The 27,933-nt window shown below is 33.4% G+C and overlaps 1 protein-coding gene across 6 annotated transcripts in view; it reads right to left on the bottom strand.

Annotated features, from left to right (window-relative positions):
• The window catches only part of sff (BRSK family serine/threonine-protein kinase sugar-free frosting), a 141,973-nt gene extending 128,187 nt beyond the window's left edge, over window positions 1-13,786 (bottom strand). For all 6 annotated transcript variants that reach the window (XM_073983488.1, XM_073983491.1, XM_073983489.1 and 3 more), the window contains exon 1: window positions 13,452-13,786. The gene's annotated coding sequence lies outside the window, so the exon portion shown is untranslated. The remainder of the gene's footprint in view (window positions 1-13,451) is intronic.
• Between the last annotated feature and the right edge of the window lie 14,147 nt (window positions 13,787-27,933).

Genomic DNA, 27,933 nt, shown 5'->3' with positions numbered 1-27,933 from the left:
CTACCACGAGTTGTATTGAACTAAAATGGAAAAATAAGTTTCCTTTCGTTGATGTTCTTCATAAATACCAAATTTCAGCAAGCTCGGTAAAACAATGTGGCTAACCTTAAAAATACCGAAATTCGGGAAGTACCGTTCCATGGAGGCCATATTAAAAAGACGATCTATACCTATTTCTGATGGAATCAAAATGGGGCTATGGGGCTATACTAACGCGGAGACTTGCACCGGCAAGTTTCTAGGAGAAAGTTTTATACCCACAACGAACACTAAATACCAAGTTTTAACAACTTTTGAGGAATATTGAAGCTACAACTTTCAAAACACCAAAAATAGGGAGGTACGTTTTATGGGGGCTATATGAAAGCGTGGACCCAAATTACATATGGAACGTTTAATAACCCAAATGAGGACCAAGTGCCTGATTTCAGCCATTTCGGCGGATTATTGTGGCCACAACCTTCAAAATACCGAAAATTGGGAGGTACCGTTCTATGGGGTCATATGAAGGCGTGGACCTATACCGAAAAACTTGTACGGAATGACAAATTTAATTATACCCTCCATATACCCTCCATATAAAATTCTGTGACTATTTCATTAAATCTATAGCTATCAGAAAGGAGACTTGTTGGCTCGGCTTAGCAGTAGTTTTTCCGAGATTGGACCGTTTGATCATTCATTATTTGCAGTCTCCAGGACGTGAACATTAGACATCGATTTACCCGTTTTACCCAAGGCGTTCTTGCAGTCCAAAATCCCCCGACTTATAGTCTGAGACCTGTTTGACTATCTACGTAGATAGATCCAACTATGTTCCTTTTCATGTTTCTTATCAGTTCTACCTATTTTTCGGTTGGCTACGATAATCCGGACTACCAAGCCAAATTCTTTGCAACCACAAAAGTTTCGTGAATCTCCTTAAGCTGAAGTGCAGTTGCAACTCCAGTTCTCACACTACAAGATCCAATGAAGCAGAACATAAAATGGCGCCTATGTATACAATCAAACATTCCACCATGGAACCATAATTAAGAATTGGGGAGTACGATAGTCGTAAAAATCCAATGGATAATGTGGTCTCAGTCGCCAGCCTTGCCAATGAATTTTTTACATTAATGTAGAGCTATTTGACCACCCACGTTCTTCGACATTCCTTTACCACGTTAATTGGTAGTCTGCCGAGATACTTGGCTTCTAAATAGAGCTCAAGGGTAACTCCATATTGTTCGTAAACAGAACCAGCTCCGTTGTTGAAGGATTCACCCCAAATTATTGTTGTATGTCCAACTCTGCTGGAGTTCTGATAGAGCTTGTGGAAACTTCCGGATAGTCAGAATCGTCAGCAAAAGTAATAGTTTTGATTCGTAGTTTATCAAATTCCTTAAAACGGTGCTCTTGAACCAATTTTAAACGAAAGGAACAATGTTCATAAAGGAGAAAAATCAAAAAACAAAAACATCTCCGGAGCGCATTTTTAATAAATTGCTGTCAATGTTCACATTTTTAGGGTTTTTGTTTTTAAGATTTTGCTGGGAAACTAACGAAAATGTTGAAGCAGTGAAAATTCTCTACAAGATTGTACTTTCTGATATTTTCATATGTTATACCATTTTTGATATACAGAAGTTCAAATTGGGACTATTCACTGACTGTATCGTTTCCTTATAAAACAATGTCATGACTGCAATTTCCCAACTTAAACATATATATCGTCGATGTCATGCTTAAGTGTTCCATACGCCATTTTTCCGTTTTGAGATAATCGCATTTTAATGTTTGCGTCACAACTGCTTGGAGATGACTGAAGAAAATATTTATATTTTTGACTAGATTTGTTAGGAATAGTATATAGAACATATTTGCCAAAAGTTAGAGTTATCTGTTGAAATAATAGAGTTATCTGTTTAAATAAAATAGTTATAGAGAATTTTTTAAGAATATAATTTTTGTGGAATTGTTCCATATCCACACTTATGACACAAATGCAAAATAATGTAAATCACATGGAACGAAGTGACAAAAAAAATTCCCATCTTTGCCTCAATAAATTCAAACCTTCTAAATCGAAACTTACAGCCTGTTCATGTATGTCGATAAGAAAATGAATGCGCAAGAAAAACTACCAAATTTGAGTGTGTTTTTCAAATTTGTTTTTTGTTTTGAAGTAAAAGCAAAGGCAATAATATTTCAAAAACTAAAGTTTGGGTGTGTTTCATGCGCACACATTTTCGTTTCGAAATACATAAACTGGGGGTTAAAGTTCTGATTTTTGGAATGTACTTTTAAATTCGTAAGTTATTAAAATATTAATGTCATACCTGAAATGGCCGAAAGATGGATATCTAGGAAACTAGAGAAGATAGGAAAAAGCCGACCAAAAATTCAGAAAGAGCATACGCGAAAACCCTGACAGTCAGAAATGGCGTATGGAACACTAAGGCATGACACCGACAATATCTCAAAAATGGTACAACCTAGGAAAAAATCATAACGGTAATCCTCTAGAGAATTTTCAAAGATTCAGCATTTTCTTTAGCCCCATATCGGTTCCCAAGCAAAATCGCAAAAACCTAAAATAAACCTTAAAATGTGAAGTTTGAACGCGATTTATTTTAAAATCCCTCCAGCGATTTATTCCTGTTTTGGATTTTTCTCATCTATGAACATTGCTGTTTCAGAATCCACAAAAACATCCCAGGCGTAAGCGGTTTTTATTTAAAGTGGCGCTCCGGACTTGTCATTATTTTATAAGGAGGCGATAGACACAGTGTATTGTCCCAATTTGAACTTCTATATCTCTAAAATGGTAAAACCTACGAAAATATCATAAAGGCCAATCTTGTAGAGAATTTTCACAGCTACAATATTTTTACAATTAGACTTGCAGTTTCCAAGCAAAATCGTGAAAACCTAAAAAATTCTAAAACTGTGAACTTTGATCGCGATTTATTTAAAAAACGCTCAAGCGATTTTTTTGTTTTTGATTTTTTTTCATCTATGAACATTGTAGTTTCAGAATCCGCAAAAAATTCCCAGGTATAAACTTCTTTCAATTATCCTGCTGCTGAGTATTCCGTCAATCATAAATTAGAGTGTGAATTATGAATGGATTCAACCTTCTATGTTGCTGCTAGTTTTAGCCTTACATATTTCTCTTGCATCGCCACCGATTTGTCTTTGATATATGCATGTTGGGCAGTACTTACAACAGTACTGGAAACCTTGGCCCTGATTCCATTGTTGAGCAACCCTATAGACCGGAGTTTGTCCATGTACCATCTTTTCGTTTGATGCTATCGATGCATTCGAAAGTACCCTATGGATTCTTGCTGGGTCCTTTACTCCTTTTGTCGACTCGTTAAAGCAGATCCAAGTTTTTCGTTTAGCCTTTTTTTACTGTTTCAATAAGTAAAAAAGACATTTTGCAGTTCCCCCAATCTGTGGACACCGACGTTTTGTTGACTTTAAACTAACCTAACAACTTTTTTAGAACACTGGGAATCCAAAATGTCAAATTATTGCCAATAAAAAAATTGACTTAAGTCGTTTAAATATATAAAATTAGGCTTGGTCCATACATACGTTTTAGGGTGGGGCGATTTGTATGGAAGGAAAAAACCTTAACGAGCGCTTCATGTTTCTGATTCTTGGGTTTGTACTGAGCAAAAAATCCACTAGACCAAATATCTACGGTGAAAATCGATCGATTGGCGATGATCGTAAAATATTTAGGGGTTGAAATGGACCAAAAACAACATTTTATCCAATTTTGTAGCTGCTCTGTAAGTCGCAATAATAGTCAGATCACCGCTAAATTTTAAATACGGCTTGGGGTTATGACAGAGAAGAAGCTTGCGAATCGGGTAAAATGGACCGAAACTATTTTCTGAAAATTGGTAAAATCTTTAATGTATATCTTATATCTTTATTCCTGGTAGACACATTCCGCCCACGAAAGTTGTATTTGGAAGGCGATCTCTTGACCTTCCCTTCCTTTGATGCCAATTACGTTGATGTACGGGGTCAGATAACAGAATTACATCCTAGTATATACAGTGGTCCAAAAGTTTTATTTGTGTGTAGTGTAACCATAACCTCGCTAGAGTTCGCAGTTATAGTTTAACAATGTCTGAGTACACACGCTGCATCAAAAGATGCATGCATCGCAAGATGCATTTTTAGCTGTGTTGTGATAGAGGGAAAGAAAATGTACGAAAATACTATCATGATGCAATCGTACATTAAATGGTATTTTACAATTATTTAATATAAACCATATACTCTGTTTATTTAAAGAATTTTGTACCTGTATGTTACAAATAAACATAATATATATAAAAAATAATTTTAAAAAATTAAGTTTCAGTGTTTTATTTAGAAATGCACTTAAAGCTAGGAAATAATTTGTCGCTTAGCTTCAATAAATATATTCTTTCTCATGATGGAATCTCTCAAATAAAACGCTTGCCGTTTAATTTTGCCACCATTTATAATTTAAATACAAGCGTTTTATTTAAGAGATTCCTTCATGAGAAAGAATATACTTATTGAGGCTAAGCGACAAATTATTTTCTAGTTTGAAGTGCATTTATAAATAAAACACTGAAACTTATTTTTTTAAATTATTTTTTATTTTTAACTTTTTAGTAAATAATTTTTTTTTTTGACCACTGAGAACAAAATTATAGTCAATTTAGGCCGAAAATGTAGATAAAAACTTTAAAATGCCTGAAATCGGGTGGTACCGCTATATGGGGGCTATACCAAAACCTGGACCAATGTCAAAAATTTTTAGTGGAGAAGTTTCTGTACCACTGGAGACTCTAAATGCAAAATTACAGCAAATTCTGCTAAAAATGAAGATAAAATCCTTAAAACACTTGAAATCGGGTTTCAGTTCCATTGGGAAATGCCAAATGCCAAATTATAGCCTATTCGGGTTAAAAATGAAGAAAAATCCTTAAAACACTTGAAATCTGGTGGTACCGCTATATGGGGGCTATACCAAAACCTGTATCTATGCGCATCATTTTTAGTGAGGAAATTTCGGTACCAAATGGGGGTCCCATTGCTAAGTTATGGCCAAATCGACCTAAAAATGAAGATAAAATCCTCATAATACTTGAAATCGGGTGGCACCTCTATATGGGGGCTACACCAAAACCTGGATCTATGTTCACCATTTTTGGTGGGGAAATGTCTGTATCATTGGGAATCCCAAAAGCCAAATGACAGCTGATTCGGGCTAAAAATTAAGATAAAATCCTCAAAATACCTAAAAACGGGTGGTACCGCTATATGGGGGCTATAGGAAAAAATGGGACCATATACATGTATTGTCATCCAAATCTGAAAGGTGTGCAAAGTTTCAGTTCGATACGTCAACTGTGTGGAAAATGAGTTACCAGATTTGAAAAGCAACCTAAACCTAAAACACCGTAAAAACACTGTAAAAAATGGGCCAATATTGGTTTTGATTTCATATTCATGTATTGTCATCCAAATCTGAAAAGTGTGCAAATTTTAATTTCGATTGGTCAACTGCAACTGTGTTAAAAATGGGTTACCAGATATGAACTAAACGGACACCAAAGCAAGTAAAATAAAACACTGTAAAAATGGCACAACAGGGGCTCAATTCTTGTTATAGGAAAATTTGAAATAAAAACTTTTATAAAGCAAATAAATGTCAAATGAACATTTTTATGAAGAAAATATTTTTCATTTCAAATTTTCGTAGAACAAGAATCCAGCCCCCAAGTATTATAAATTGGGGGTTATCTTACTCTAAAGAAACAAATTGCCGGAGTTTATTACCTGTATCTCATAGAATTAATAACCCTATGTTTGGTATACACATTTTTACCTAACAATTTTTTTGGTTGTTATTTACATTTATCGAGAAATGTTAAAAATATTTGTACCTGTTTCAAGAAATTTTTTCAGAATAATTTTGGTTTAACCATTTATACCATAACAACCATAACATTTATGTAAAATCGACGTGATTGTAACAAAATTACGCTTGTTACAATATTACGAATATATGCAACACTAAAAGTACGAAAATGGTGATGCTTGCATCTTTTGATGCCGCATGTGTACTCAGCCAATGATACATTTTTGTTCAAAGAAGATGCCAATAATTTTGGATAATGATTGAATAGTATTTAGCGGGTGAAATGGATCATAATTTTTGAGGAAAAATATCCAAATTTTATTTTTGGTCAATATTTTAATTTCTAGGGGCATATTCCAGCAAATTACGAAAACTAAACTTGAAAATCAGCTCTTGACCTCTTCCTTGAAAATTACATCAAAGTAGCGGTTAGATAACTGAAATAAATAAATTGGTACTTTTATTGTTTTGTTTTGTTTGTAAGGATGTACATTTACCTTCCATGCTACCAAATGTCGCAAGAATGTTAGAGAATTTGACAAATCAAGAAACTCCCGGTTTTTAAATTGATGCAAATTACAATGATGTACGGGGTCTTAAAGTTTTTGTGCTACCTTTTGCTCAAAAGTAATGTAATAACTAGAAATATTGCGTTATATCTAAAAGTCTTTTACAGCCTATTTATGTTTGTCGACCGAAAAGCTTCTTTCGCTTCTGAACTGAAAAAAATCATTTTCTGTTCATGTAAACTCCTTCCAAACGAAAACCTATGCGACCGACAAGCCATGCGAAAAAAACACAAAAACTTACCCTTTTCCATGTAAATTTAGGGTTTATCTATTTCGAACGGACTGTCTTATGTAGAAAGAGAATGTCAAAATCACTCACTTGCTTTGTAGCTGTCGAGTGGAATGTAAAATTGCGAAAAACACAGAAAATCTTACAGCCTGTTTCTGTATGTCGAAACGAAAATGTGTGCAAAGGCAAATAACACATTATATTTCCAGAAATGATGGTGCACAGTGGTTCAGAATCGGCTTTCCTGGTCAAAAATCGGTAACTTTTGAACGAATAAAGATATTTTCATAATTTCTTTTTGTTCGATAGGTAATACAGCAGCCTTTCCATGTTGTTCCACAAAAGTTCTAGTCCACTAATTTGGAATTCCATAAAATTTAATACCTGAGGAAAAATAAAATAGCTTATGTTGCGTAAACGCTACGGTAATTTGTAAAATGATTTTTAAAAGCCACCGTTATTCATGCGTTCTGATGTTAATATTCTGTCCACACTATATTCACCAAATCTGAATTCAATATACATACATTCACCAAATGTTCGAAAATGATATCGTTTTCGAACTTTGGACGAACAAAAGAACAACGTGCTAGTGTACACAAGAAAAATATTTGCCAAACATTCGACAGTGATAGTCGTTGTCGAAAGTTGTGCCGAACATTCGAATAATATCAGCAACTGGTATGGGGGGTTATTTATTTGTTTGAAAATATGAATACAGAAACAGGTCTTAAAAAATATTAGCTTCGTTTCCGTACTTTTTTATAGTAAACCTCGTAAAAGAGAGAACACACACAAGTTTTTAAAATAGTTCGGGAACGAAAAAATCGAAAATGCGTCATAAAAACTGGAACAAATGTCAAAGTCGACGTATCAGCCAATCAGACGCCGACAACCATGTTAATATTTTTTTACTCTCCCAAATTTGTATTGTAAAGAGAAGTGAACATTTTACAACTTTTTTGTGTACGGGAACGCTTTTTCGGGAAAAATGTGTAAAAGTGGTAAAAATTGTAAAAACTTTTTAGTTCTGGAACAAAGCTATTGTAAAGTAGGATATAGGTCTATCGCCTTGTAATTTGTTTAGATTGAAGATATGGCATCTCAATAATAAGCTAAAACAATGCTAAATAATGAGAGAGACTCATCAGATAGTTAGCTCCAATTGGCAAGAGGAACGCGAATGAAGTTGTTTGTCAATATCAATTCCTTTCGGTATACTCAAAGCGGGAAGTCAGAAGCTCTGGTGGAGCAACCAATTGACGATGAGATCGAAAAGTGGATTTTCAAAATTGGAAGGACAAAGTAAATTATCATTGGGTTAAAAATCTAATCTTAATTCGGGTTATGGAATTTTTGTTCTATATTGCGCCACCTAATTTAGTGACTTGTTTCACCCTCACTCCTTCTGGTACCTCCAGAACAAAAGTTATAAATTTGAGTCTAAAATTCAGCTTAGGGACCAAAACGAGAACGAAAGAATATATAAACGTGACAATCTGAAGTAACGACCAACGGTCATAAGACTCAAAATACTTTTGGATGTTATGATCGTTAAGGCAGAATTTAGTCTATAAAGTCCTGTTGAACAACAACAAATCTAAATATTTGTTCTTTTTTTAAACGCCTACTTAGAAATCGGGAATATGTATACGTTTACAGTAGATTGTCCTTGTAGTCCTGATCACAAGGGTATTTTTTGGGAAGCACGTAATTCCCTAAACGGAACAGCGAAACTTTATTGCAAACAGGTGATGGTAGATACATACATATGTTGTGTTGTTCGTTTGCCTTTCAAGGATGCAAATCCTGATGGTGCAGCTTTAGGACATTTCAGATTCAGTGTCATGTTTCAGTTCCTTAGGAACGATGAAAAGAGCAAGAGACTCATGCGAACAAGGGAGAGTATGATCGAACTACTACGGAAAATACGGCCCGTTCAACTTACTATTTATCCATAAAGGTTCGAGTAGTTTTCGCTGCCTCTTCTCCTTCTCCGAGTGGTGTGAGTCTTAATGAGAGAGAAAAATAGAAAATTCCGATAAAGTACAGACGGCATGTTTCGGACTAGAAAGCAGAAAGAATACATATATATATAGGCTGTGTCAAGACTTGCCAGAAACCATCCTCCAAGATTTTGTCATTAACCCTACGTAATAGAATTTTGGCATAGGGTTTTATAAATGTTCACTACTTTCGGCATCTCCCCACAAACAAGAAACTTACAACCACTTCAAATTCAATATTTTCAAATTAATTATGATTATAATTATGCACCACGCCAATTCAATAAATTCTATTCCCAGATCGATCTATCCGAAAGTAAAGTCAGTTTAAAACGAAAAAGTAATACTGCTTCTGAATACTTAATCTACATCTTATCAAATTTGTATATATGTAAATTACTTTATTTATTGTTGTCTTATTAGGACAAAGGCCATTATTTCTGAAAGTTTTTAATTAATTGAGCTAACATGACCGAAGAAGTTTGTATTGAAAAAGTGAATGCTAGTGAAGTCCCAAACTCAGCCTTTTATCTTCTAACCATTCACATCCGATATGCCTGATGAGCTGAATAACCAAAAGCGAAACGATCGTAGCATATTGGTTAGGTATGTAGGACTTCGCTTTTTCGATACAAACTCCTTAATTCATGTTAGCTCAATTCAATTAATTAAAAACTTTCATAAATAATGACCTTCGTCCTAATAAGAAAACAACCCGGCAAAAAATAATTACTAACTAATGTTTTTTTTAAAGTACTTTTTGGTAGTACTTTGCTGGTACTTACAAAATACCCTTCTAACCCATTATTTTTACAAGGACATATCGCACTGAATAACTAGTTATTCCATAACCACTGAATGACTTGTTATTCTATGGCCACTAGAAGTTGAAAAATAATCTAAAAAACAGATGTTCTATCTTAAGAACAGTTAAGGTGGAATTTGTTTTCAATTTCAACATACTTCATATTTTTATTTTATTTTGATCTCTGCTGAATTTGATCATGGGAACTTCTAGGAACAAACGCATGCATGTGCACCGCCAACTGTTTTTATACCCTCAGCATTTGTGCTACCGAGGGTATATACTAGGGTTATGACTTTTTTGCAACCTCTTATCCCTGTATGATATTTTGATGAGTTTTTACCTAAGATTGCATAAAATCTTAATTATAATTGGATTCGAAAAAAGCTTCCGCTCAAAAAGCTTTTAAAGTTTTTATTTTTCAGAACTTTTGACAATTTTTTGAACTCACTATAAGATATTTCACTGAAAACAATGTATGGCGGCACACGACGTAACCAAAATGACATAACCGTTTGTTTCTAACTAATTTTATCATCGTTTTATAATATATATATCATTTAATATTATATATAACTTTATTTCATATATCATAAAAATTAAAAGTGGTTTGTGCGGAACCTTTTCTTATAATAAAATGGAATGAATGTTATTTAAGGCATTAATAGGACAAAGTTCATTAATTCTCACTACAGGAAATCCTTTTTGAGAAAAAAAGTTAAAAAGTCATAACCCTAGTATATACATTTTCATACGGGCAAAATGTGTCTCATCGAAATAATGTTTTTAGACCACAAGACTGTTTGGACGAAATCCGTTTCAGACCATTTGGAGTCGATTTAGCAATGTCCATCTGTCTCGAACGGATCTGCCAATTCGGTCCAAAATTTGGCCTTCATAATATTTTATCCAAAGTTAGCTTAAGATCGAAGATAAGCCATATCGCTCAACTCCTTGAGGTACCTCCCCTACAAAAGTTCAAAAATGTTCAGAAAAAAATGTGCGCATGATAACTCTTGAATGGAGTGACCGATTTGGTTCATATTTTACACATCCTAATATATCTACCAGATATAGATCAGGTTGGAATATGGGCTGTATTTATTCGCGCCTTTGGGTAACTTTCACAAAGTTTCGGATAAGTTCACTTTAAGGCCTGCTCTCGAATCACTGTGATTTTTGTTGAAGCAACCTGCATTCTCTGCCTCAATAACTAAAATTTTTTTCAGGGGCAAGTCAAAGTCTTATGAAAACTGCGCGAAAGGTGTAAAAACCCATATGGCACCATAAGTAGTAGCTGTAGAACACGATAACTCTCGAACTGATCAACGGATTTGGTCCAAAATTTGGCCTTCGTCATATTTTGTCCAAACTTAGTTTCTGTTCGAAGATGGGCAATACCGCTCCACAACTTCCGATACTTCCAACCAATATCTAAAAAATGTCACTAATATGGTATGCACGATATCTGTTAAACGGGTCAACCGATTTGGTCCAAACTTTAGATCTCCTAATATTTTGTGCAAACTTCTAAAATGGCCCATATCGGTCCTCTTCCACAAAAGTTCAACATTTTTGTTCAAGTGCAGTTTAGGGTATGTTCGAAGATCCTTGGAAATGTATACCGACGCTGTTTGTTGTGGTCCTGTTTACAGCGATATTATGTTTTCCGTGGACAAGTCCATGATCCAAATTTATACGATGACCCACTGAAATGACTAGTGGGCGCGATATGTATCGAAAAGATATGACTCCCAAAATAAGATCGACTGCTATAATGGACCAAGTTGGTCCATTTCTTTAAGCAGCTACTCCGCAACACTTTTGAACTTTAGTCCTAATCCAGATTTTTGTCGGCAAGCTCAAATGTCAAAAAATGCCACAAAATACTGAAAAACCCCTAAATACATTCGTTTTGACCGTAGATGAAACTTTAAATTCACATAGGTGGAGGGTATATCTCTGTCGGCAAAGCCGACCTATACTTTCTTACTTGTTTATATTGTTAACAAAAAAAAATCGGGTGTACACTTCTGTGCTACCGTACTCATTACATGGTTTTACATAGTTTTATCTTGTTATATTACTTTGCAACGGATCCGGATTTTTGCTGGGTGTATAGGTTTACAGTGGATGGTCCTTGCGGACCTGATAACAATGTTATATTTTTTTGGAGAAGGGCGTACTTGCCGAGACAGATCAGCGAACGTTTCTTAAAAACTTGCTCAGTTCCTTAGAAACGAGGCTCAACTCATCCGGGTTCAAAGGAAAGTATGTTCGAGTTATACGGAAATATGGTGAATAAGGTCATATTTTCCCTATTTCGTATTTTCGTTCTACCGTCCGTTCAACTTAGGTTCGGTGGTGTTCTAGTTCGAATTGTTTTCAATGCCTGCTCTCTTTTTTCGAGTGTTCGGAGATTTAATTATCTCTTCATATTAGTCTATTTCTGCAATCGAACTTAAGCATGCTCATTTAGAAATGAAGATTCTATCGTTTCGTGTTTTATGCTGACTTTGAGAAGAAGTTGGCAGTTGTTGGCCCCAATAATACATATTTATATGTATATTCCCCCAAATCATAGACATTTATGTGTATGAAGGCCTTTGGGAAAGATTCCAAATTAAAATATGTTGCACTTCAGGTTCAGCATCAACATGAAATATGAAAAATGTTTTTGTCTTATTATTTCCCACACAAAGGTCCATATTTTAATGCAATTTATTGGGGAATTTGTTGATGGGTATGAGGATTCTTATGTGTTTCTGATCCTTCTTAAACATATTCCCACCATCCTCCTAGAAATGACAAAAAACGTGTATCTCATAACAAAAAGTGATGTTCCATTCTATTTTTTTTGTCAGTGCACGGTGCAGTTGATCGTCAATCCTTACAATTCTCCTCTAAATAGTTTACCAAGAATGTAATCAAACCTCTGTGGAATTGTTCAATATAAATTATCACTTAGTAGGTAGATTTAATGTACATACTACTTTTATGTACATCCAAATTTGCAGCAAATGTAGTTGAGAGAACTCTAATTTGACATGCTTTTGTTGAAATATTCAAAGACCGCTATAATGACCGCTATAATACAATTAATGACTTTATATCTAAGTACTTAATTATATAATTATAAACTTAGCAACGAACATGACAGATAAAAACATTTAATGAAACTGCATTTCACAAATGGAAGGGGCTTTAATATAGACAGAATATCTATGCCCTAACGTACATCTGTAAATACATACATACATACATATGTACATTAAACAGTGTAATATATACTGTCTATGTTTATCTAACAAGTCTAGATTATATGTTTTGTACATCACTCTTACTTCAGTTTGTTTTATTCAGTTTTCCTTTAAGTTTAATTATTTCCCTGCTCAAACAAAAAAAAAATAAATAAAGAAAGAAAAGGCTTAATTCGATTTGAGAAAATCGCCAATCTAACAGACATTCCCATCATTTGGCATATCTGTTATACTGGTTCTTTTACATTATTTTCTTTCTATGGCGGCGCTTGTTCTAGTGTTGAGTAAAATTCAGCTGATGTCCGTGATGACTTTTTTCCGTTTGGCTCTTAGATTGTTGGGTTGGCTCTGAAAATCGATACGTTGAAAACTATATATGTATGTAGCTATGTAGCACCAGAGGCAGGGACCACAGCTACAACAATTCAATGTTAGTGGTAAATATACATACATATACACATCACTTATTGTACGCAATCAAAAAAGAAAATATTCTTATTTTTTTAATTTTTATAAAATTATCAATAAAATAACTTTATCCTTTACTGTTGGTAATATTTTCGATATCCTTTATCCATTCGTTTTTCTATCATTTCAAAATTTTATTGCATCACCAAAGTGGTGGCATTGCTGTGAAAATTCTATGGAATTTTCTTTTTTCCTGAATGAGAGACACTTACATTTGGTTACACTTTTTATACACACACACATACAAATGCACACACATTTTTCCTTTTCACAGACATATTTGGTAATTATTCTTTTATGGGGGAAAATTTTTTGCACTTTCCAATTTTTTCGCTTTTAAATTTGTTCACTAATCACCACGTCTAAATGTGCGAATAAAAAATACCCGAGTTTAGTTATATTTTAATAATTCGATTGCCTTTTTTCAAAGCCTGTTTCTATTAACTTTTTTCAACATATATATTCTTTTGTGAAATCGTTAATGCAATTAAAACGTATTCGGTTCTAAGGAGAGACGAGTGCTTTGTAAGACAAATGAGTTAAAACTGATTTTGCTGGTACAACGAATAAGGGTAACTGCGAGTAAAACAGGCGCACACACACAGACGGACAAACGCCCATAATTGAAAGCTCAGCAATTGTCATATTCTCAGTTTCTTCCTGTATGTGGAGGATTTTACGTCAAAATGTTGTTACTGCTGGGTTGAGTTTGCGCCTGAGCCCTGTTGGAGCTATAAATATTTCATGTTCACCCTGTTCGTTCTTGGTTCATAGGAAACTCAACACAGACTACAATGAATTCAAAACATAAACATTGAACAACAAAATAAGCCCGTCAACTTGTAACTACGGAGCAACATTAACAATTGTCATCCAGATTAGAGGGTTGACAAGGACATAGTGAACAACAGTGTTTTTTTCTGGTTTGTAGTTGTTAAGTCATCGTTGTGATAGTTGTTGACATATAATATGAAGAGTAAAGAAAACGTGAATAGTGACGTCATGTTCCGGTTGTCGAAATATAACCCCCAATAAGAATGCAATGCAATCAGCAACCCTTATTTACTGAACTTATTAGATGTGGTGAAATTAAGCGGGAAATACATATTCCAACATAACAGTCTAAAATTATGCTACGAAGATTTTAAGCAGTTCCTGTTGCAGAATATGAAAAAGAGATGGCGCTGTTGACAAAAACAATATTGAGAAGTTAATATTGTTAGGGATGCCAAATGTCAAAGAATAAATATTCTTACTAATTCTTACAATCAGCACAAAAATAAAAGTGTAATAACAATTCCAGATATCTATACTGTTGCGTAAGCTTGATATCGCGATGAATACTGTTATTAATATATTGCTCCTGAATTTGTAATAACTATTTCAATATGGTGATGCCAACAGAAAAGAAAACTCAGTATGACAATAAAATCAGGGACGTACGCAGGGTGAGCATTGTAGTTTCAGAATCCACAAAAACTCCTTGGTTGGTTTAGGCGCATTGTTCTGAATTTTCTGTACTGAAAATGTAATTCATTAACAAGTTTTGTAAGAAATATTTTCAAATTTATGAATTACTTCATTAACGCAGAATTTCGTAGCGAATTTACTCCATATTTGATGTGCCAATTCGAGATTAATAGAGGTCTCAACGCTTTACACTTATCCTGTATCCAGAAAACTACGAGTTCACTATTGTGTGAATAAAAAAAAGAAATGAAAGAAATCAATTTTTCGTAGACTATATCTCGAAATCCAATTAGAAATTTGTTTCACTGCCTTCACTAAAATTTTGTCATTTTGTTTTGTTGGTAAACAGTATTAGATAGTAATAAAGAATAGTTAATTGTTGAATGTCAAGAACTGCTGTTAAGGTTAAATGTTATTTAATATAATTTTTTACCTTTCTGGTAAAATAACAAATCTTTCACAAATACTAAGAAAAAATAGTTATTGTTCGAATACAACTAACGGAAAGTACAATCATTGATAAAAAAATTTATTTTAAACTAGCCGACCCGGTCCGCATTTCTGGCCCTTGAAGCAGTTTTATGTTACCTTAAGTCAGCGATTGTATTTTTATTGCATCGCTAATTTGTCGGGATCTGCAAGTGGTTATAAATAAAAAATTTTGAGATTTGTTTGTGTCGCATATAACATACCGCCAAAAAGCTGATGACTTGAGGCATGCATTTATTTCATATGCTGGAATAGTATAACTGGAAGTGTTTGTCTGAAATCTAAAGCTGAATTGCTTCTTAAATTATTATGTGCCATTGTAAATTCGTTCCAGGTGATAACTTATATTTAATATTGCATATGTGTCCTTCATTCACATGAATGTTCAGTGGCTTAAGACGCTGACCAATTAAAATTGCGTTATAACTATCGAAAGGAATGGTTTCCAGCTTCCAAAATGGATTGTCGCGGCATGACTGTACATTCCTTCAGTTGCCTTCTCCGCAAATGTGCAACCTTTTGCCAAAGGTCAAATATAAGCATTTGTTCGGAAAGTCCACAATCGTAAAAATAAATACCCCAAAAGTTTCGATATTTTTATCTGCAAAATCATACGTACAAAGAAGCTTTAAAATTCTAAAACCTCCATGAATACATGCTTACACTTGGGAAATTTTTGCGGTTTCTGAAACTACAATGTTCATAGATGAGAAAAATCAAAAAACTCAAAAATCACCGGTGGGATTTTCAAATAAATCGCGGTCAAAGTTCACATTTTTAGGGCTTTATTAGGTTTTCACGATTTTGCTTGGAAACCGCAAGAACTATCGAAATAGAATTAAAGAAAATGTTGTAGCAAAAATTTTCTAAAAATCCTCAATTCTATTTTCGTAGGTTTTACCATTTTTGAGATATAGAAGTTCAAATTGTGACAAAGTACTGACTGTATGGCCCCCTATAAAAAATGTAATGCAGGGTGCACCTTAACTAACTTTGAATGAAAACCGCTTACAACTACGCGGATTCTGAAACAGCAATGTTCATAGATCAGAAAAATCCAAAAACAAGAAAAAATCTCTGGAGGGATTTTAAATAAATCGCGGTCAAACTTCACATTTTTAGGTTTTCCTGATTTTGCTTGGAAACCGAAATGGGGCTAAAAAAAAATTGTGTAGCTGTGAAAATTCTCCAGGGGATTGTCCGTTATGATTTGTTCCTAGGGTTTACCTTTTTTGAGATATAGAAGTTCAGGTCACATTTTTAGTTTTTTTATACACTCATCATTTATCCTAACGAGGGTATATACACTTTCATACGGGCAAATGTATAATTGTTCCACAAACATCCCATACGGGACAAGGGAGACTTCTCTCATATCAAGTGCACCCCGATTCATATTAGCTAAATGATATGGGACCTACTGTCTATCGCCGAGTGCGAACGGCGTGTCTTAAGACACCACTTTGTAGAGAAGTTTTGCATGGCTGAAATACTCAGGAAATTTCGCCAACATTACTGAGGGGTGTTTTGCCACCGTTGAAAATTTTGATGTTGACTGGCCGGGGAATCGAACCCACGACCTTCAGCGTGCAAGGCGGGTGTGCATACCATTGCACCACGGTGGCACCCACGGGCAAATGTGCCTCATCGAAATAATGGTTTTAAACACCAAGTATGTTTGGACGAAATCCGTTTCAGACAATTTGGAGTTGATGTAGCCATGTCCGTCCGTCTGTTTGTCTGGCTGGCTGGAGCGCACGATAACTCTCGAACGGATCTACCGATTTGGTCCAAAATTTGGCTTTCGTAATATTTTGTCCAAACTTAGTTGAAGTTCGAAGATGGGTTATATCGGTCCACTCCTTCTGGTACCTCCCCAACAAAAGTTCGAAAATGTTCGGAAATTTTGTGAGCACGATAACTCTTGAAGGGACTAACCGATTTGGTCCATACTTTGCATTTCGTAAAATTTCTGCTAGGCTTAGATGTGGTTTCAATGTGGCCTCAATCGGTCCACTCTTTCGGGTGCCTCCCACACAAAATTTCGGAAAAGTTCAGTTAAGGACCTGCTCTCGAATCGCTTTTTGTTGTAGCAACTTGTATTTACCGCACCCCACACGACGGTACAAGTTTCATTAGGGGCAAGTCTATTCTTCCTGAGAAAATAGCCTGAAAGGTGGAAAAAAAACCTATGACACCGTGTGTAGTGGTTGGTGCGCAAGATAACTCACGATCGGATCTGTCAAAAATTTGCCTTCGTAATATTTTGTATAAACTTAGTTTAAGTTTGAGGATAAGCCATATCGGTCCGCTCCTTAATTTCGGATAAGTTCACTTTAAGGACTGCTCTCGAATCACTTTAATTTTTGTTGTTGCAACTTGCATTCGCTGCCTCCATTACGGCGGTAAAAGTTTTTTAGTGTTTGTTCGAAGATGTAAATGTACATATACCGATGCTGTTCGTTGTGGTCTTCTTTACAGCTATGTTATTTTTTCAGTAGACAAGGAAGCATACTCGTCCAAAAGTTATAAGATGACCCGCGGAAATGACTAGTGGGAGCGATATCTATCGAAAATATATGATCCGCTTCCATAATGGACTATGTCGGTACCCTCCGTCAAATATCTCCGAAACACTTTTCAACTTTATTCCTAGTCCACAGTTCAAAGGTCCAAAAAGGGCAACAAATTCTGAAAAGACCCCAAATACTAGAGTTGGGCAATCTCTTTCAATTAAACGATCCGGATCACTATCTCGTTCAATGAACATCGGTAATTTCTTTGACAAAACTGCGTATACTTAATTTCACAAGATGATTTTTATGATGTTACTCATTCGTCTTTGAACGAGGACAGTGATCCGGATCGTTCAATTGAACGAGAGTGCCCAACTCTACTAAATACATTCGATCTGTCCGTAGATAAAAATTTCAATTCATATAGGCTGAAGGTATATCTATGTCGGCAAGGCCGACTGATACTTTTTTACTTGTTTTTGTTAGGTATTTGCTTTAAAAAAGGTAAGTCTTATCGAAATGGGACTAGAAAAAATCTTATGGCTGTGAAAATTCTCTATTAGATTGGTTTTCGTAATTTTTTCCTAGGTTGTACCATTTTTGAAATATATAAGTTTAAGTTGGGAAATTGCAGTCATGAGCTTGTTTTATAAGGAGACAATACAGTCAGTAAATTTTCAAAATTTTAACTTCTATATCTCAAAAATGGTAATAGCAACGAAGACATCATAAAGGACAATCTTGTAAAGAATTTTCACTTTTTTCACATTCTTTAATAGCATTTCGATAGGGGTTGCGGATTCCAAGCAAAATCGTGAAAACCTAGTTAAGGAGCACCGTAATAACTTTTGAGACAAAAGAGTTTAGTTGTGTAGCCGGTATTCGATCTGTAATAGATGAAAGTCGCAATTCACACAGACTGAGGGCATATCTTTGTCGCATAGCCGACTGATACTTCTTTACTTGTTTTCCAGAAAATCAAAGTCAAAATGTGTGATTTCTATTTCCAAATAATAACTAAAACAATGAATAGCAAAGTTTTATGAAATATGTACATATATAATGTTTTTCTGTAACATTATACCAAAAGTGGGGAATACACCCTGAACACAAATCATAAAGCTTTTAATTTTTCTTGTAGTATTTTGTCAGGAGCAAAAAGTTTCTGAAAGTTGGTTTCTGAGATATTAGCTCGACCATGATTTGGCAAAGCCCAAAAATAATGTTTGTAGTTCCAAACAATACTGCGAGAAGGATTCGGAGTTATGAGCTGTAGTCTGTATCCCGACTCCTTTTTTTAATGTAAATTTCCACAGTTCTTAGTTGGCTTACATGCACCCTGTCAATTCTGGTAAAATAGCAAAGTTTTCTTGTTTTGATGACATCAAATAATATTATTTTCTTATGTTATCAATACAATAGCTTGATTGGAAATATTCAATGCAAGTCCAATCTGCACTCTCGGATTCAAATTATTCTGCGTTTTTTAAGGTTTCACTTAGGAATTAAAGAAAACTATGCAGAGTCTATTCAGATAAATATTATAAACGTAGTTTATAGAGAGAAAAATGCTGAGTTAATAAAATACCTTGTCAGATTACAGTACACCAAATACTATTAAAAGGTTTATAAGAATAAAAAATCCTGCGTACGTTCCAGAATAAAATATGTTCACAGAAAATGGTACCGCCCGATTTCAGGTATTTTGACGGTTTTGTCAATTTCTTCGGCCCACATTGGATTTAATTTGACACTTAGTAGTCAAACACGTTACCAGTACCCGTACACGCAGGGAAATAATATTTTTCGCATTTGTTGCAACAAAAATATAAAATGTTGTTCCAAAATTGTATTTGTTTTGTTCAAGCATTGTATTGCAAATCCAAAAATTCAATCTTTTGCTCCAAACATAAAAAACAAAAACAACTTTCGAAATTCCGCAATATTGTAAAAATTATTAACAATACCGATTGGTAGGAACTATCATACTCTGGAATTTTTACAAAAAGTATTGTCATTTAAAAAATTAGCTTTTGTTGTAGTTTTAAATACGTTTTGTTATTTTGTTTTTTTTTTCAGTAGATACACAATTTTGAATTGAAAATTTCTATTATTAGTTCAAAAATACATATTTTTGACTATACTCTCTCCCGTTAACTTGTTGAGTATTTGCTCTGGATTCTAGTACCTGCATTCTTGTTTTGCTCTCTTTAGTTTATGTGTGGCAGCCGGTGAAGTTATTTGTGTTTGTGCATTCTTTGTCCCTAATTAGTTTTTGTTTAACAGTCGAAGAAAGTGGATCAAAAAAAGTAAAACATTAGTTATTATAAACTTATAAAAACAACATTCCAACACAAAAATGCAAAAATCTAATAATAAAAGTGTCATACATTATTAAATCTATTGAATTCTTTATTATTTTAAAACTGTCGGCGTTTTCATTTTTTATCGCGTTATCTACTTTTAAAATGCAATGTAGTTTTTTTTGTTTTGTTTGTTTTCTCATGTGTTTTTGTGAAGCGCTAAATATAAAAGTGGTGGTTGAAGAAGAATTGGCGATATTAAAGAAGAATTCCGATAACTCATACATCTTTGACACAATAAATTACATTTTCTTGAAAACGTCTATCCCTTTTGGTTTTTTTATACTGAATAATGTTTACAACACGCGTTTGTAGTTTTGACCAAAACTATTGTAAATATAGTTAATTTTACCTCAACTGTTCTGAATTCTAACAATAGATATTGTTACTTCTGACAAATACTCCTATGAATTCTAACAATATTTATTGTCCATTTTGACCAACACTATTTTTCATTGTTGTTCGACATCACCTCTTTTGAATCTGTTCTTCTACTATCGTATGTAAGTTGTTATGTGTGTGTGTTTTGTGGAGAGCTAAAAACAAAAAAGGTGGTTGAAACTTATTATACGAAGAGAAAATAGAAACAGCTTTTTTATTTGTGCTTTTGTGAACGAATTGTCGGAATTCTATTTTAATTTAAAATATAAAGAGCGCGTGGCAACAGTCTAATAATTTTTGCAATGTATGCTCAATGAAAACCAAAGAAACGAATACTAAGGACACTTGTATTTTATTGCGTATTTTTGTGTGTCTGTTTTTAACTAACTTCATGATGCTATTTTTTTATTTAGCGGGTTATGGATTGTTTTGTTGCAGACTTCTTAAATTTAGTTAAGAAAACATAAAACTAAAAACCGACAACAGAAGTGGAATTTTTTAATGAGAATACTTTCTAAAACCAGTTATATTCAGTAATTTGGTGCAGCAATACATTTCTTCAACAGATTTTGTTTTGGGCATAAAATTAATTAGTAAGTACCTTCTTTTTGTCCTTTTACTAAGCGATATTTCTAACATATTTTCTTTTTCTAATTTAGCTTCAAATTCTACTAACAACTTGGATTCAAAATTTTGCTGACCGAATAAATCACAAGAAATAGTTTACCAACATGCTTTATTTGCACATCAAGAGACGAATCTTTGTTAAACTAAATAAAATAAGCGTCAATCGAAATTAAAATTATCTCAAATCAGTGTTATTTAAATTTTTTAAAAATCATATATGAAATAAATAATATAATGAAACGTTTTATATTTTATTTAAATGTAACACATTAAAAAGGTAGGTATACAATTTGTTCCCAACTATTTCGTATTGCAACAATAAATATTGTTACTTCTGACCAAAACTATTGTGAATTGCAACAATTAATATTGTTACTTCTGACCAAAACTATTATAAGTTCTAACGATATTTATTGTCCATTTTGACCAAAACTATTGTGAATTGCAACAATAAATATTGTTACTTCTGACCAAAACTATTGGAAGTTCTAACAATATTTATTGTCTATTTTGACCAAAAATATTGTGAATTGCAACAATAAATATTGTTACTTCCGACCAAAACTATTGTAAGGTCTAACAATATTTATTGTCCATTTTGACCAAAACTATTGTGAATTGCAACAATAAATATTGTTACTTCTGACCAAAACTATTGTAAGTTCTAACAATATTAATTGTCTATTTTGACCAAAACTATTGTGAATTGCAACAATAAATATTGTTACTTCTGACCAAAACTATTGTAAGTTCTAACAATATTTATTGTCTATTTTGACCAAAACTATTGTGAATTGCAACAACAAATATTGTTACTTCTAACCAAAACTATCGTAATTACATGTTTGGTCCAAAACGTTATAGTGTCAAAGAAACAACACATATTTATATTTAGAACACATAATATAGTTCGGTGTGACAATAACGATTGTTGAATTGACAATACTACATAAGGAATCCAACAATATGTTAACAATATATATTTTGCTCTTGGAATATTGTTGGAACAAACATATTTTTTTCTCTGCGTGTATAACGATGACGCCCCATTTCATGTATTTTGATGTTTTTATACCCACCACCATATTATATTAGGGTTGTTATTTCGTTTGTAACTTCTCGAAATAATAATTTTTGAGCCCACAAAGTACAGTGGATTAGTCTTCTACACAAATAAAACACTGTAAAAATGAACAAATATTCTGGCTAATCCTTTACTAGATTACTTAAATTTAGTAATGAATTTTATTAATTCAAATGCGCGCTTGCACTTTTGCAATGAAAATAAAATTTCGCTGCGTGGCATAAGTATTTTGGCAAAATTCTTCTATTGATTTTTGGACATCAACAATTAAAAATGTCTTATTTATTGTCTTTTTATGAAAGTTTTTAACTAATTGAATTAATCGAGCTAACAAAATCTAAGGAGTTTGTATTGAAAAAGTGAATTTTAGCGAACCAATATGCTACGATTGTGCAGTGGCTTAGAACGTTAATACCTCAACAGTGTCTTATTTATATTTTTGATTATTATCAGTTTCGGTAAAAATAATATATTCCACACACATCTGTACCATTATGGACCCATTTGCGGATCGATATTTCAAGGATATATGGATATTCAAGAGATTAACCATTAAACAATATTTTAGATGATTTTCTCCCATTATCTCGGCAAATGGCTACAATTTATTTTTCTGTGTAGTAGCTGTGTTCTGCAAATGAATACGTAACACTTCGATCAGGTTACTATCATGTTGTTAATAAAGATCGTTCAAAATCCCAAAATATTCATTACAGATCACAGCATTATCGATAAAAAATTAAATATCGCAGTATTTTAAATGGTGGATCAGTCTATTCAGATGCCTGGGCGCATTTGGGAATGGAAATAGCATAAGAAGGACATTTAATTCACAAAGATACCCAACTTTTTGCCGTTTTTTGACTCAAGCTTACCGAAAATTTTATTTTAAGATGAATTATGTTTAAATATATTTTCATCAGTCAACAATATGCTCTGCCACAATGATTGTGGGGTGTAAATGCTTTATATTAAATTTTTATTCTAATTGACAATTTTTGTAGCTATGCCCTATCAACCGAGTGGAATATGACCTCAAATTATTTTTTTTCTAATGTCTAGAGTTTCTAGTCTTAATAGACAACTTGTTCTGACATCGAAATTGCTCAGAAGATGATGATTTGTGTTCATAAGTAAATTTAGATTTGTAATTCTCCTCTATGTACCGAGGAGCAACTTCTGTAATTTCACATTTTCTGCCTACATCGTGCATATTTTCAGCGTTTTCAGTAGTATGATATTTATTCGTTACAAAATAAATAGATAACTACAGCTATTAGCTACAACTATTATTCGAAATTTCGTTACAACTTGTTAATTAGTTTAATTAATCGAGCTATATGACGTAAGGAGATTATATTGAAACAAGTAAAAAAGTATCAGTCGGCTTTGCCGACAGAGATATGGTAATATTCAAAAATGTTTTACAATCGTTGAAGTTGAGGTTCACCATTTAATAAGTCGTGAACTGTTAATATATTTTATAAAATATGAATATGTTTACATGAACTGAAGTGTTTTAGCCACGATCTTATAATATGGACCATAACAAATAATTTTCGTGGAAGCTGCGTTGGTGGTAATATAAAAAAATGGGTAAAAATGTGTTGAAGTTAGCAAGCTTTTTTGTGTTTTTTCTTGATTTCTGGTCAAACGAGGGAAAATTCAGACCTGAGCTCAAAGAAAGGATTGAAGAATACCCCTTGGGCAACATGATGCTAATGTGTGACTTCTCGATATATACAGTGCATCCCTCTTAAATCGATGCTGACATTTTGAAGTTTTGAAATCGGGGTTATTTGAATTTTTCTTATAATTGGAGGGCGCAACCAGATAATGACCTAATCTATTTATTGGATTGTAGAACTCGTGATTCCACGTCGTTTGATGTATATCTCATGAGTGTGCTCCCCACAGCTCCCTAGTAATAGGAGTCCAAAGTCGAATTTTTGGTGCGTAATTTTTCTTTAAAAACCTATTTTTTGGCTTCAAAATTTACAACTATGACTCAGGTACCCTTGAACCCCGCGTGATTTTAGTTTTTTTTCGCGCCGGATTCAATGAGCCCTACCGCGATCGAATCCATCCACTAAAACCGCTGATATAGATACCCTGAAAATAGGAAAATAAGCAAAATTTTATTTTGACTAATCCGCATACTTAACCGCGATTGCCCTTAAATTTTTTTACATAAATGGAATCCTTTATGCACGATTATAATATTTGTCAAAAAGGGGTGTCATGAATTTCAGAGATTCGGGAGTAGTATTCGTATTTAACCAAAAATAGAATCAGGTAGCACATCCGCGGTTCTTGACGAATCTGTATAAAATTTGTCTTATTGACGTATTTTTAACAGGCGGTCACTGAAATCGGATGCGCCTTATAATCACATGAACATCGCGTTATTTTTGCCCACATGAAGCATTTTGGTGTAGTAAGATGCAACTGATGGCACACTTTTGCGGTTAAATGAAACATGGAAAAATGCAAACATATTGACAGAGATGCACTCGCTCTATGCGAAAAGCACATGCGCCTCAACTGATTTTAACTATTTCGCGCGTTATACGGTTTTTAACTTTTATGTTTTTTCTTTGATTGTAATATCAATATCACTCTTTATTTCCTAATTCTATTGGTTATCACACTATGCAAATATACTTTCACGATGATAAACTATTTTCCTTGAAGAGGTTTTAGCAAAATAATTCAGGTTTTGTTAGGAAATTTAGCGAAATAGTAGAATAACTCCAAAAAATTTTCTCAAATTTTTCGTATTAAACCAAAAAATATATTCTTGAAATAATGTTCCAACAATAAACTTTTGTCTTTTGTTGTAGCTGCAATATGCAATTTAAAATCCTAATCAATAAAATTTTGGTCTCACATTTTTCTGGACATTGTCAAGATTCTGTACGTATTTTTAATTTATTTTTTAGAGATTTTTATGGACTCTGAGAAAGAATAAATAAAATTTACTCCAAGATTCCTTCATTATTTTTTGATTTTCCGCGAAAATGAAAATAAATTTAGCTAATATTTAGGCGTCTACGGATAGATATTAAATGTTGTTACCGATTTATATATAAATTTTGGTATTGCAACACAAAGGGAATTTTTAAATATTTTTTCTTTATAAGGGAATAAAACCCCCCATAACTTTTGGGCGCAGCATCCAATTTTGTGAACGCGAACATATTTGAAACCACGATTTTTTTCTTAACCCATGTAACAAAAATCGTGAATGTGCTTGTCAACATTTTTTTAATTTTTTTCTCGATGGAATTGTAAAGGAAATTTGAATTTTACCATATACCCTCAGCCAATGTGAATTGAAATACTTTTTTCCCAAAAAAGCGTATGTTTTATTTATTACAAAATTTTACTTATAACTAAGATAATTACAAGCTAAATATTAAAATATGGCTATGACAACTAACAGGGACGTACGCAGGGGGGGGGGGGGCACAGGGGGCCCGGGCCCCCCCCGAAATGGTTTGGTCGAACAAAATTTGTTAAGCTACTGTAACTACTTATTATATTTTTTTCTCATAAAAATGTTTGTATGTTTGAAGATTTCAAATTAAAACTTATACTTTTCTTAAGTTTCTGAACAGAAAATGTTCATCATTAACAAGTTTTGTAAGAAAATATTTGAAAAAATTTTGTTTGTATGCTGTTTTTGAGAGAAACTTCCAATGAAATCTGAATTCTTCATGTCATATCATTCCACTATCAAATGCGAATTCCATAATGAATATACTCCAACTTTATGTCATATTCGAACTATATATAGCTCTCGAAGCTTAAAACTCATTCTGTAACAACAAAAATAAATAGTTGAGTATTCTGGGAATGCACATAGGTTTCAATCAGGAAATTTTTGGCCAAAACCCTACTTTTGAAGTTTCGAAATTTTAATTTTTTTTGCACAGAATAATAAAATAAAGTCATCTGAAAATAATTAGTTTTTGTAAATAACGTTAGTATTCGTTGATTGGCGCAGTACCAAAGTTGACACTTTTTTATGTAAAAATAAAACAGAACAGAAAATATACAATTTTTGTTGTATTGCGTCGCTGCATAAATATACAGAAGTGAAAATCAATGTTTTTATATATATTAAAAATTATTTTTTACCAATATTTTTTAAATATACTTAAACCTTTAAAAAATTGTCCAAATATGTCCACCTCCAAATCGAATTTGAAAGATAGGAAGGGGTCTGTACTAATAAATTCAGAAGTCAAATCGTGCTCAAATTTGCCACAGTTAAAATAAAGTGGATTTTTCTATTTTAAGATGGGAGAATTTTTTGTAAATACCTGTTGTGACTGTGCGTAGTATCTATCAACCGATTTTCCTTAAAATTCATATTCAAAGGTTTCAGAGTGTAGAAAACAAGTATGTATATTTTTTTTGAAAATAGGTCAATTTTTTGTCATAGGCCCCACATAAAATTACCGGTCGATTTTGGATATTTTGTGGATTTTAGCGACACTTTATGACCGATTCGGCTGAAATTTAGTATTTTGACCTCTTGGAAGATATGAATCCTTCGTACCAAAAATGATTAACATAGGTCAATGTCTTTGTTTAGACCCCACAAAACGGGACCATCCTGTTCAACAAATTTTGTCAGTTTTTGGTCATTTTGATCGATAAAACGTAAGAATAGCTGTTTGTACACATTTATTATAAATAATAATTAATTTCAATACAAAATGGACGTTGAAATAGTTTTGGCCAGAAAATTTAGTTTTGGGACCATTGTGGAATGGAAGTATATGAAAAAATGTCTATTGGATAAAATGTATGAAGAGTCGGTCTTGGACTACATCATGAAAGCCATTTAGGAATTTGTTTTACTGGCATCGCCAAAATTTTGTTATCCTATTTTAGACAGATTAGCTGCTAAACAGTATGAGAAAATAATGAAGACAAATGAATTTTTGTGCGTCACTTTATTTTTTTTTCCTTATCATCACCGAAGTATAATTGTAGCCTCAGACTTTAAGGTTACGAGATTATATACACTAGGATACGATACAAATAGGTCTCATCAAAATAATGATTTTAGACTCCACATATGTTTGTACGATATTCGTTTCAGACAAGATGGAAGTACTTACCACCGTCCGTCCGTCTGTATCTCTGTTTGTCTGGCAGGTTGGAACTCATGATAACTCTCGAACGGATCAACCGATTTGGTCCAAGATATGGATCTCGTAATGTTTTGTCCAAATTAAATTTAAGTTATATCGGTAACTCTGCCATAAAAGTTAAAAATTGTTAACTAAAATGGTCGAAGGGACTAACCGATTCAGTCTAAAATCGAACCTAGTATGGACTACCTAGGTCCACTCGCAAATTTACTTCCAAAAGTACATCAAGTTCCAAGAGAATTTTTTTGGACAACATCTTCAGGTCCCTCATACAAGTCTAACATAGCTGCAGTTTAAAGACTGTTCGAGGATCCTTTGGACATTTGTAGTTTTGTTTACAGCGATATCCTATTTTTCGTGGACAAGTTCATGCTTCCTGACAAAAATGTAAGTACTACGGTGACCAACTAAAATAGCTTATGGGCGCGGTAACTATCGAGAAGAGTGTCTCTCAAAATAAGATCCGTTTCCAAAATTAATTATCTTATTATTAGCGAATAATTATGTGGGGTTCAATAAGGATCGATTGTTATTTGTCAAAACTATATAGAACTAAGTCCATCAAAGTATTTGTCATCGAGTCCAAATACTTCTAA

The sequence above is a fragment of the Musca autumnalis genome, unplaced genomic scaffold (assembly GCF_047663935.1).
Source record: "Musca autumnalis isolate F117 unplaced genomic scaffold, ASM4766393v1 scaffold_4, whole genome shotgun sequence".
Lineage (NCBI taxonomy): Eukaryota > Metazoa > Arthropoda > Insecta > Diptera > Muscidae > Musca > Musca autumnalis.
This window is presented reverse-complemented; position numbering and strand designations above follow the sequence as displayed.